The sequence below is a fragment of the Saccostrea echinata genome, unplaced genomic scaffold, assembly GCF_033153115.1.
Source record: "Saccostrea echinata isolate AGI-Se365-2 ecotype Australia unplaced genomic scaffold, CSIRO_AGI_Sech_v1 ptg000045l, whole genome shotgun sequence".
In the NCBI taxonomy this organism is placed as follows: Eukaryota; Metazoa; Mollusca; class Bivalvia; order Ostreida; family Ostreidae; genus Saccostrea; species Saccostrea echinata.
Window position 1 is genome coordinate 6,805,221 of NW_026889794.1, and position 13,016 is coordinate 6,818,236.

Sequence of the window (13,016 nt, forward strand, 5' to 3'; positions counted from 1 at the left end):
TATCAGTACATAATGAAGAAACATCATCACAACATGAATGTTATCAGTTCATAATGAAGAAACATCATCACACCATGAATGTTATCAGTTCATAATGAAGAAACATCATCACAACATGAATGTTATAAGCACTTACTGAAGATAAATGACCACAACATGAAGGTTATCAGCACATAATGAAGATAAATCATTACAACATGAATGTTATCAGCACATAATGAAGATAAATCATCACAACATGAATGTTATCAGTTCATAACGAAGAAACATCATCACAACATGAATGTTATCAGCACATAATAAAGATAAATCATCACAATATGAATGTTATCAGTTCATAACGAAGAAACATCATCACAACATGAATGTTATCAGCTCATAATGAAAAAATATCAACACAACAAGATCCTATTGTGGTACATGTAGGTATAATATTCTTATTCAGTAAGAATGGACCAGTACTAAAAGTTTGCACAGGGGTGCATCGTGCTTGGTGAGTGAAAGTACAATGCAATTTGACTTCACAGATGCTTCTTTACACAAAACATGACTACAGCTGAAAGCACGCCAAAGTCAACAATAAATAAATCTGTATGAAGATTTATAACCGATATTGTCTGGATAATCTTCGTTTTCCCAGTTTTTATTTTACAATTTAACAAGTATGCAGGAATTTGGGGGGCTGCAGTGAAAACATATGATGATGCCGGAACCACAACCGAAGCTGTCACCACTACACATCATGGGAATCACCACCACAACCACCACACGCACCACCCACATGTGACAAGAGAACCAATCGTATATGGTCAAGCGTACTTCAAATATGACCATTATTGTGTATGTACAATTATTACTTAACTCTTCAGCATTAATTTCATCATATTTATTTTTGAAGATTTTATTGACGAATTAATTCTGGTATGTATAATACAAGTGCTTGAATACAGATATAAAAAAAAATTAACTGAAGATTTTTACAATTCAAAAAATGTTAGCCTGAATATAGATACATGTATGTATCTGATTAAAAAAAAAGAATACAGTGTAATTCAAAATAGAGTTCATCAAATTGCCTAATGTTTCAAGAAAAATATAACACAAATACTTCCTGCAGAAGAACCTGGTAATCATGTCTTTTTCTATTAGTTAAAACTAGCTCCTAAACTCCATGAGACATGACAATGAACATAAACCATACGATTGCTATCTCTATGTTCTCTAAAAATATTACATGTACTAGTATGTATCTTTTCGTGTTTCTGCATATAGAAATTGAGTTTCATACTAGATAATATAAAACGACATTTAAGATTTTTTTTCAGCATCTCATGGCTTACAAAGATGAAACCCTCACATGTTACATTTTTGCGGTTCACCCAGATGACCGACATCTTGTGCATACTGCAAGCGGGCTACTGTCTCTTGAGGTACATGTTTTTGTGCATTGAAATTTAATGACAATCATTTTTGACGGAGTTTTATAAAGATTGATGTGTTCTGAACAAAATTTCTCATGAAAAAGTATTCTTATATTCCAGTGCCACTGGCTTTTTATTCAACTAGGGAAATTCTTAAAGGACTAGAATAGAACCTCAAATTTTTATACCATTCTTAAATCAGGACGATCTTAAATCAGAATTGACAATAGAAAACAGTATAAGGGTAGGCTTCTAAAAAGGGATTTGGCGCTTCTATTTTTCTGCCAGAAAAATGCACCTTAGAAAATTAAAAAGACGCTTTTAGCTCATCAAACGTGTAAATAATAAAGGACACGGTGACGTGAATCTAAATGGATATTTCTGAGGTCACGGTAACCGGTAAAGTGTATTAAAAGATGTAGTGATGAAGAAAGGTGGACTGAAATGAATACTTTATACTGCATCTACGATGACGCAGATTTAGAACAATATATAGCTCTTCCTAACAGATCATGTATCTCTGGTGTCTTTGGATTTCATGGCAATTACGATAAAATAAAATCTTATTGTCGCTTTAACTTGGCTAGTCTCACGTTTATGTACACTCCGTCAACATGCAGCGCAATCAGGGATTAATAAAATCCTCAGAAATTGGTGTTTTATTTGGCTAGAATCTCAATATGCTTTAAGTTTTCAAATGTCTTAAAGAAAACAGTAAATTCTTCTCTCCAATGTTATCCAATACAGGTGAAGATGTTGACCTTGGCTATCAATGCTACTGAGCCCTACCTCCGGGACGACTTGGAGGTGAGAAGTAAACGCCTGGCAAGCATGTGTCCTAAAGACTACACCCTCATCAGTCTTAATTAAATGTAAACGCATGTGTTATGGATTGGATCATTCATTCAATAAAACATCCATGATATGTTGTTATCCTGTTTTAATCTTCAATATATTACCGTAAATCAAAAAATAAAACGAAAAATCAATAAATATATATGCACTAACCGTTTTTTTTTTGATTTTTTAATTTTACAATATAACAAAGATTAAAATAGCCATACTGATCCAAAGCTTATTAAAAGCTTTTTGCCCAATATATTTGCTGTAATTATTTGTGATTGCCATAGTTACCCTATAGTAATGATATATCATTTTTGCCATAGTTACAAGCATTCTATATCTCTATTTCTTATAAAATGAGACAGAGAAGTAGTTGATTCAAGAGAACTAGAGCATCGAGATTATGAAGATGTAACTCGGTGTTTTAAAATGCGTATCTCTTACTGTAACATACAATTCTCTGGTTTGTTTCAGTTTTGTTTTATCATGATATATCTAATATTATATATTAACACTATCGGTGAAAATGATAATGATCTACCGGTGGATAAACCATATACAACACAAAAAGATTTTCAGAAAACCAGTAACTTGCTTCAATGAAATATATAGTAACGAATACTAATCAAGTCATAAGTCCATTCAAACGAAACAAATTAGGAGCAGAGCAAACACGGGCCTCTAAAACATCAGAGGTGGAATTAGGTGCCGTGGAGGAGTGAGCTTCCCCTGCCGACCGGTCACACCCGCCGTGTGCTCCTTGTCATGATCGAGAAAAAACGGCGAAGGAGAAACTTCAGGAGTACTATACAACAGTATGTTCCAGAAGTGGTGTAAATCAGATGTGGATACTAAAAAATTCCAAGGAACTTTTAGAAAATTTGAAATCACAGAATTTTCCAAAATCAATAACATCAAAACGTGCTACTTTTCAACACTTTATATAACATTCCCCACGATAAATTAAAGTCCTGGCTTTTTAACATCATTGACAGCTGCTTTTTCAACAAAAATGGAACTCGTAAATATACTTACCGTCATTGGTCATTTGCAAAATTATTTGTTAAAAAAAACATTCTGATCTTACATACACAAGTACTCTGAAGTTTATATTTAAAAGTTGCTTGAGTTTCTGATTGACAATATTTATGTAGCTTTTGGAGATCAGGTCTTCCAACAATCTTTTAGAATTCTCATGGGTACCAATTGCGGAATTTATTCAAAAACTTCTACATGAGCAGAAGAAAAGGCTTATTGTGGCCTTCTACTCGATGTTTAGATATCTCGACGACGTATTATCAATTAATAATAGTTACTTTCATTCATATGTCGATTCGATATATCAGAGTGAACGTGAAATAAAAGACACCACAGAGTCTGACACATCTGTTTCATATTTGGATATTTTACCAGAAATAGACGTTCAAAGTAACAAAACAACAAAACTTTATGATAAACATGATGACTTCAACATTTCTATCGTCAGCTCAGGCGGTAGAGCGCTCTCTTCGTGATCGGGGGGTAGTGAGTTCGAATCTCGGCCGCGACTGACCTAAGTCGATCAAAAATGGGTAGCAACTGTTCCTTCGCCATTCGCTCGGCACTTTGAAGTGAAAGTTGCGGGTCCTTCGGATGAGACCTTAAAAACCGAGGCCCCGTGTCACGGCAGGCGTTGGCACGATAAAGATCCCTCACTGCTCAATGGCCCTGAGCACCTGGTAAAGGTCAAAATTTGAAGCCCTTCACCGGTATATGGTGACGTCTCTATATGAGTGAAAAATTCTCGAATGGGACGTAAAACAATATACAATCAGTCAATCCATCAATCAATCAAAACAAAATATACATGGAATCTAGTCGTCACTTAAACTGTTAAGATGAACATCCTAGGTGCCAAATAAGTAACACACAAAATATCGTATCTAGAGAGAATCAATCAATTACTAAAATGTCTAACATGAATGACCTACATGACATATAAAGTAAGATACAAAACAATATCTAGTTAGAATAAATTCGATTTTAAACTGTTAATATGAAGTTATGAACGTTCTAGGTGTCATATGAAGAAACATCCAAAACAATATATCTAAAGGGAATCAATCCATTATTTAATATTAAAATTAAGTCTAATTAAAAGTACCATACAAAAAATGTCTAAAGACAATCAATTCGTTACTAAAACTATTAACTTAATGATGAATGTCCTATAACCCATATGAAGTACATGTAACATAAAAATAAATATCTAGAGAGAATCAATCCATTACTTAATATTAGAATTAATGTCTAAGTATAAATACGATACAAAAAATGTCTTAAGACAATCAATTCGTTACTAAAACTATTAACTTAATGATGAATGTCCTATAAGCCATATAAAGTAACATAAAAAACAATATCTAAAGAGAATCACGTCTTACTTGAACATTTAAGACGGACGATCTAGGTGTCACATAATGTAAGATTCTACAATACCTAGACAGAATCATTTTGTTAAACTGTTAAGATGAACGTTCTAGGTGACACATAAAGTAACATGCAAAACATTATCTAGAGAGATTTGTTTGTTTGTTTGTTGTTTAACGTCTCTCTCGAGAATTTTTCACTCATATGGAGACGCCACCACTTGCCGGTGGAGAGCTGCAAATTATACTCGGCACTTACGGCCATTGAGCAGTGAGGGATCTTTTTCGTGCCAGCAACTACTGCGACACGGGGCCTCGGTTTATACGGTCTCAGCCGAAGGACCGGTTTCCACTTCCCACAGTGGGATTCGAACCCGCGACGTAAGGATCAACTCCTTACTTCGCGACTCTAGAGCAGACGCTCTAACCACTGCGCCACGCGGGCGACTTATCTAGAGTGAATAAATTTCTGACTTAAAATGAAAAATAAAACAATAAAAGAATTTATTTACAATTGCCTTTAAAGGACGAAGATGAGACTGTACAAGTTACAGTAGGTAATTATTAGTACTTATTATTTTAAAATATTTTTATGTTCACAGCATGACTGCGCAGATAATTATGTAAGAGCTCTGAATCACAGAGCTGGTTTTGTTTATATAATTTTGATATATTTTGTATAACAAACATCACTGTATAATTTATTCGCCTTGTAATGCATTGCATCGTAACATCAATGAACATCAGTATTGTGTATGTGTATTTTCAATTTTAATTTATGTATTTTTAATTTTAAATATTTATTATTGGTAAATATTTTTGATAGAATATATCAACATGAAATATAGGGATAAGAACAGTATTAAAGCTCAAAGTCCATTTAGACAACACATTTCATGAATGAAAACACGTTTACAGAGTTCGCACCAATTACGCATTAATTTGCCACCAGCATCGTCATGAACCTAAATCATCAGTTAAAACCCGGGATCGTGACAATTATCTGCCTTAAGACGACAGCTGGTCTTTTTTACTCAGATGGCAGTTGATAAAAGTGCAACGGAGAGTACATGTATTGCATTAATAAAAAGATGGGCAGACCAGTAAGAGAAGACTTATATATATGAACGTCATAGTAAAAAAAAAAACCTAAATGTAAACCATTCATTTAATTTCAAACACAGGTGGCGCTAGGTAGGCTTAAAGAATATAAATGATGTCATCATTTCCAAAGTCATATACATGTACGAGGGTAATTCAAAAAACTTTTGTCACAACTTTTTATTCAACGTTGTATTATTATGACCAAATTTGGTGGAAATATTTCAACAATACTTAGAAATTGCTCTCTATCAAGTTTTGTGTCTTGCTGAATGGAAGTTGATACACAGTGGTTTATGATAAAGTTTTCGAACATGCAAATCGATTGCGTTGAAATGAATTGCATTGTTTTAAGCGTAGCATTTGCATTCCAGTTACAAGATGAAATCCCGCGCAATTAAGCGCGGGGAATTGAAGTTATACCACTATTGACAGAAAAATTCCAATAATATATATTGTAGGGTTTCTACTGACAGCCTACAGGCTTATAGCAGAAAGAAATTCTTTGATCAAAATCCCGCATTTAGTTGTGGAGCAGAAGTAAATGTACGTCCCCCCCATCCCCCACCCCCTTTTTGTAAAAACTTGAAAAATAACAATTTCATTAATTGACGTTTATTGTGAAACCTGTCATACTATGTTATGGATATTGTACTTCAGGTGCTCTTATTTCATTTCCGTGAAGGATAAAAGCAGCGAATATGCAAATTTAAATAATAAAATAGATTTTTTTTTTGTTTTTGTAAACATTAGCTTTTAACGCCCTACGAATAGGCCAGGTATTTGATACAAAAGTCTGTATTCTGAAAAAAAAAAACCAAACAACTGAAGTGCATTGATTAAAGCACAAAATTCTATTAATTGTGTTTGAACAATACCTTATTCATTCATTTTCCCTTTTCATGTAAGCAAATTTATTACGAAGTAGAAATTGTACTTCGGGTTCTTTGCCAGTTAAGCTCTCGGTGAGGAATATACAAATTTTACCCATGAATTTATTAGGAAAACCTACTAATAGTCTAATAGTCTTTCGATATATAAATATATTCACAACTTATAGCGTTATACATGATTTACCATTATTTCAATGACCATTCACACAAAAGCTTTTATTTATATTCATGCACCTATAATCGCCTCGTTTTCTTTTTTAACATCGGGCTCGATGCTATATGATGTTCCAGAAGTTTCCATCAATATTAAGATCGGCGAATGACGAAAATAATTTGCACATTTCTCTTTTTAATCGGTTATCACAACTTATTTCTTTTATATCATTTAAATAAAGTTTTATTGAATAATACAGTGATGACGTTTTATGAAATAAATAAATTGCTTGTTGTCAATTTCATTAAAAATTGCCAGTAACTTAGATCCGCCAACCGGAACCGCCACCGTACTCACGTTTTAGCTATTTCATGACTGTTTATAGAAAATGAAAGTCGACTTTTAATTTAATGTACGATACTTACTATGCGAGTGAAATCTGAATATAGTTTACGGACATCATCTTGTATCTAGTGTATTCATAGAGGAGTTAGTAAGAACTCTGGTGCACCCGATTCGGAGTTTATTTGCAAAATTTATTAATTTATAAGTATAGATTTGGTTTTCAAGATTACTAGCGAAGCTTTGCACCATTTTCGTTTTGTCTTTAATGTTAGAATTGTCATCTCTTTTTTTCAATAATTCACTTCGTGTCACCGTCACTTAGCCTTGAGAAATATATTTTGTTTTGCTCCATTTTAATTTCAAATTCATTTACTAGTAACTTGAAAAACAACTAAGTTTTTGCTCTCTTGTGAATAATCACAAGATTTTCAAAGAAACTGTCGACTTCCATTTAGAAATTACCAGGGAAATGGTCATCTTTGTATAAGAATCAGTAAATGAAATATATTTCCTTTCTCTGAAAGATTGATTGATTGTATGTTGTTTAACGTCCAATTCGAGAATTTTTCATTCATTTAGAGACGTCACCATATACCGGTCAAGGGCTTCATGACACGGAAAGACCTTAACTTTCACTTCGAATGTGGGACGCTCAGTGAACAGTCACTACATGTACATATAGGCGCTTGGCGAAGGAGCAGTTACTACCTATGTTTACATCATAGGTTTTACGCGGTGCAGCGAACGAGAATCGAGCCCGGGTCTCCCGATCACGAAACGAAGGCCCTGCCACTAGGCTACCGTTTCTAGTTGTTTTTTTTAGAAAGAAAAGAAGTTTATCCCTTTGACGTTTTTTCTTTTTGTTATAACTATTATCTTATTCTTGTCCATATTAATTAATCCACTTAGCTTCAAATCATGTTTATGTGATTAAATATACATATAGAGAGCTGTAGGTCTCTGACGTCTGTTGTCCACCTTTATAGGTTGATGTTAGTAATGTTTTACTGATGACAGTGTCACCCACTGATATAATTAATGAATCAGATTATAGAGTACGTCGTTATAGAACATGCCGACAGTTGTATATGCATTACTTTATGACGGTTTTTTTTTATCATTGCCCTGCATCAAGCACATTTGCCTAAACTTAATATTTTGTCTGTCTGAAAACCCCCTGTTTAGGATATAAGATATTCAAGAAATATATTATAAAACGCTGTATATAGTTTTTGGAGGCTTATTTATTGCTAAAACACACATCTATTGTAAAATTTCCCTTATTTTTATTCTCTCCAAATTTATACCTTTATATCTATACAGAAATTCAATGCCAGAATAAAAGAAAAAAAATACCTCATCACAAATACAAATTTACTCTTATTTTACCATGTGAACCTAAAAACAGCCCCCCCCCTCCAAAAAAAAAAAAAAAGAAGAAGAAGGAAATATCAAATACCCACTTTCTTATATCATAACAGGGTTATAAATTATTTTGAAGTTTGACATTTATTTGCTACATTTAAAATTTATGAATTTAATTTATCTATAGCAATCTTGTTATACTTGATGAACTTTAAACCTAAACGTGACAAATGTAGCCTCTATCGAAGTGACTACATAAACTATAGGTGCCCTCCTCTAACCAAGATAGTTCATATATACATGTATAAGGTCTGTGGATTAACGGGCACTGGCCTTACAAATTTTTATCTATATCATTCATATTAATAAATATATCACTACATGAATAAATAATAATTTGAAAAAGACATCTGTTGATGTTTTTGCCTCCTAAACAAAGATAAAAAAAATTGATATTGTTACTACATATTTAAAGTGATGCAGTAACAAAGCTAAGGTTTTATTCGGCCTAAAAAGCATTTTCTATGCATGTGGACAATGGTTGAGGAAGACAAATATACATTTCAAGATATTTATTCAGACATTCACTACTACGTGGGAAAAAAAATTGCTGTGGCCTATAACTCGACAATCAGATATATCGACGATGTTTCCTCAATTAACAATATACAAATGTAGTTCTTTCCATTCATATGTCGACTCGATATACATGTATCCCAATGAACTCGAAATAAGAGTTACAACAAAGTCTGCCACATCTGTTTCATATTTGGATGTTTTACTGACAATAGACGATAAGGGCCAACTAACAAATAAACTGTATGACAAACGAGCTGACTTCAGCTTTTCTATCGTCGACTTTCCTTATTTATGTACATGTAGTAATATTCCACTATCACCTGGTGTTTATGTCTCCCAACTTATTCGATACTCAAGAGTATCTCTGAGTATTGTCAATTTTTAAACCGAGGCAGGCTACTGACAAATAAGTTTATGATATGGGAATTTCAACCTCGTTTAAAGTCAGCATTTCATTATATCTATGGTCGTTATAATGGCCTTGTTAGGAAGTAGAACCTATCATTGGTCGTATTTTGACTGACATATTTTATAACAATGTGTTAGGCCTTTGTTTTTGTACTAAATTTGACTAGAGATTACTCCGCCTACCTGATCAATACATAAGCCTCTCTACATTGGGCACCTGATCCCAAACTAGGAATTTCCAGAGGTCTGTGTTTTATGTCCTGTTCACAGATTAGTCTTGTTATGGCTTTTTAGATCGATCACTGTTCGTTATCATCACTTTTCCCAATATTAGATCATTCCGTCAAAGAACAGTGTCAAATTTAATTTAACATAAATTTTTCTAATTCAAATATGTTTCATATTTTAATATTTTCCTAGAAAAAGACGTTAGTGGTAGCCTAAAAACAAAACTTTATGATAAACGTGACGGCTTCAACTGTTCCTACGTCAACTTCCCTTATTTATGTAGCAATATAGTTCCCTTATCACCTGCATATGGAGGTTATGTAGTTGATTCGATATGTAAGAGCATGCTCTACGTACGAACAATTTCTAAAACGAGGCAAGCTATTGACAAACAAGTTGATGAAACAAGGATATCAACAGTCTCGTTTAAAGTCAACATTTCGCAAGTTCTATGGTCGATACAATGACTTTGTCAGCAAATACAGTCTACCATTAAGTCGAATGCTGATTGACGTTTTTCATACTCATTGTTAGGCCATTATTTACACACTGCATTGTCTGTGGATTTTTCCCTTTACCTGATCATGACAAGGAGCACACGGCGTGTGTGACTGGTCGACAAGGGATGCTTACTCCTCCATTGCACCTGATCCCACCTTTGATGCTTTTAGAGGTCCGTGTTGGCTCTGTTCCCGATTTATATTGTTAAAATGGACTTTTGAGTTTGATTATTGTTCGTTATCTCCATATTTCATCAGCAGAGATTATGAACCACAAATAAAATGAATACCTTTCAACAAAGAAGACAAAAAAGATGCCTTTATATTTGACCAAAGATCATTTGGTCAAAACGTCGGTACACTGATATGAACATAAAGTTTTTTTTGAATGAGATAATGAATGTATCCAAAAAAAAGTGACTGCAGTGGTCAATAAAATTACTGCAGCGCCCTAGTAAATGTAACATCGTCTTCTAATATGAATATACTGAATACACTGTTTTAGGTTGAAAATATGAAAATGCTGTTTACCAATATAATCTTGTAAGACTTGCCTTTGCGTGTGGACATGAAAGCCGAACGGTTTGCAAAAATCTAAGGTTTGAGACTTATAAGTCAACCTTACCGTGTGTACCGGCCTCTAAATACTAGTATACAATATACTTCGAGTAGATCGTTGAACAATCTGGCATGCACGGAATAAGAATGGATGGACAAGTTGCTTTTTCTCTTCTTGTCTCAATTATGTTAGAAATAGGGAGAGATTTTAGGTATTGATTGTTTATCTACTCAAAATTCCTCATTTCTAATGTATTTAAGGGTCGGTACACACGGTAAAACTTGCCTTATTTATAAGTTATGGAACTAAGGTTCTAGCCTTACCGTGTGTACACCCTTACTACATGTTGTTTTTTTCGAGCCTTTCAAGTCTGACTTACAAATAGAGTACTGCTCTGTTTCTTAATACAAGACTTAGCTGACCTTTTCTTCTCAACCAATGAAAACCATTCGCCCAAGTCTATTTTGGAACAATCTATTTTATATCAAACCATACACGTGGGTAGATCGAAATGAACACAAAGTTTTTTTTTTTTTTTTTTTTTTTTTTTTTTTTTTTTTTTTTTTTAATGAGATAATGAATGCCTCTGTTCAATCTCTTCCTCTTTTTAAGAAGTGTGAATGCACTGGTCGGTAAAATCATTACAAAGCCCTGGTAATCTTATCTTCTATTTTAATGACTGAATGCACGGTTTATGAATGTTGTAAGTCTTGCCTTAGCTTGTGGACATGAGAGTTGTTCGGACTGCAAAAACATAAGGTTTTAGACTTATAAGGCAAGACTTACTGTGTGTACCGGCCTTAAAATATATTCCATTTTTTGAACCGAAGTGTATCATACTACTGCGCCTTACCCCTGAGATAACTGTTAATAATTGTTATAGCTCACCGTCCAACAATGTCTTATGTTGTTTATTATCTATAAATCAATGAACAATGTATGTAACAAATAATGTATATATAACTAGATAGATTAGCATATACCACATAAGCAAATTCCGTACCACATGTATTTCTTGCTGGTTTAATTGTTTTTGTTTCCTTGCTAAGAAGTAAATATGATTGTTATTTCTGTTATTTCTATAAATACGTATTACGCTTTTAGATAATGCGTGAGTACATTTTCAAACAACACCTTCAAATAATTTTCTAAATTTGTATACACAAAGTCCGACTTGAATAGCATCTTGCGTTGCAAAAAGTTACCATTTTTGTTAACATTCTTTCAACAACAAAGCACGCCTCATTGTATTTTTAATGTCTAATCTATAATCGTAAATTTAACCAGTTCATTTTTAAGGGACCTGCTTTTTCTAGAAGTATCATTCCTTGAATTTATTAAACTTTAAAACAAAAAATTGAAATTTTCAAATAATTTTATTCATTTTTTAAAAGTTTTGTTGAACTTCGTGTATACAATATAAGTCTACTAATATAGTACGGAAGTTAAGTGAATATGGAAAATATTTGTAAAAGAGAAAAAAGTCAGCGATAAAATATCATTTTATGTAAATTTAATATAACTAATATATCTGTCAGTTGAGCAATTTTTTTTTATTAATAAACATAACATACTGAATTATGTTTTGATCTTACAATAAAAGCACAAAACAAAGAAACAAAATTTGCATTAATGTGAAAGCTCGGATGTAAGGAGAAAGATAGAATGCAAGTACACACTAAAAGTACATCAACAATACATAAATGCATCACTTAACAGCAAATGCAGTTCATTGTTTTAACATCCGTGGTAATGATTTTTATGAAGTAAGTCTAAATAACCAGTAGAATGCTATGACTTAATGCTATCATACAAACATTTCTGATGATGACCGGTTGTGTATTCTATACGGATATACAATAATAACAGAACACAGCATGACGCAACAAACATGTCCGTCTGTTTATACTCACTTAGCTGGAGTCTGGCAACAACAAACAATTCACAGTCACTGGTCAGGTGGCTGTTTATGATAAATATGACCCTTTGACTGATTTTTAAGTTTCTGACATTGTCGTAAAGAGACTCCGAGTTGGATACACCTACACTTATCGCCATCAAATTTGTCTCGGTTGGTTTGGTGTACGTTTTCTTTTCTCATTGTTCCTTGTCTGTATTTTTCGCACGTTTTGCCAGCGATTTGTGATTGTGAATATTTGTGACGATGAAATGATAAAAGAGTTCAAAAGATGTACATCTGAATAACATTACG

At 33.2% G+C, this 13,016-nt stretch overlaps 1 long non-coding RNA gene across 1 annotated transcript; it reads left to right on the forward strand.

Moving 5' to 3' along the window:
• The first annotated feature begins 755 nt into the window (after positions 1-755).
• On the forward strand, positions 756-2,298 carry LOC133201557 (uncharacterized). The gene is made up of 3 exons (XR_009723116.1): positions 756-840; positions 1,326-1,430; positions 2,169-2,298. It is a non-coding gene; the product is annotated as an uncharacterized LOC133201557 (long non-coding RNA).
• The last annotated feature ends 10,718 nt before the right edge of the window (positions 2,299-13,016 follow it).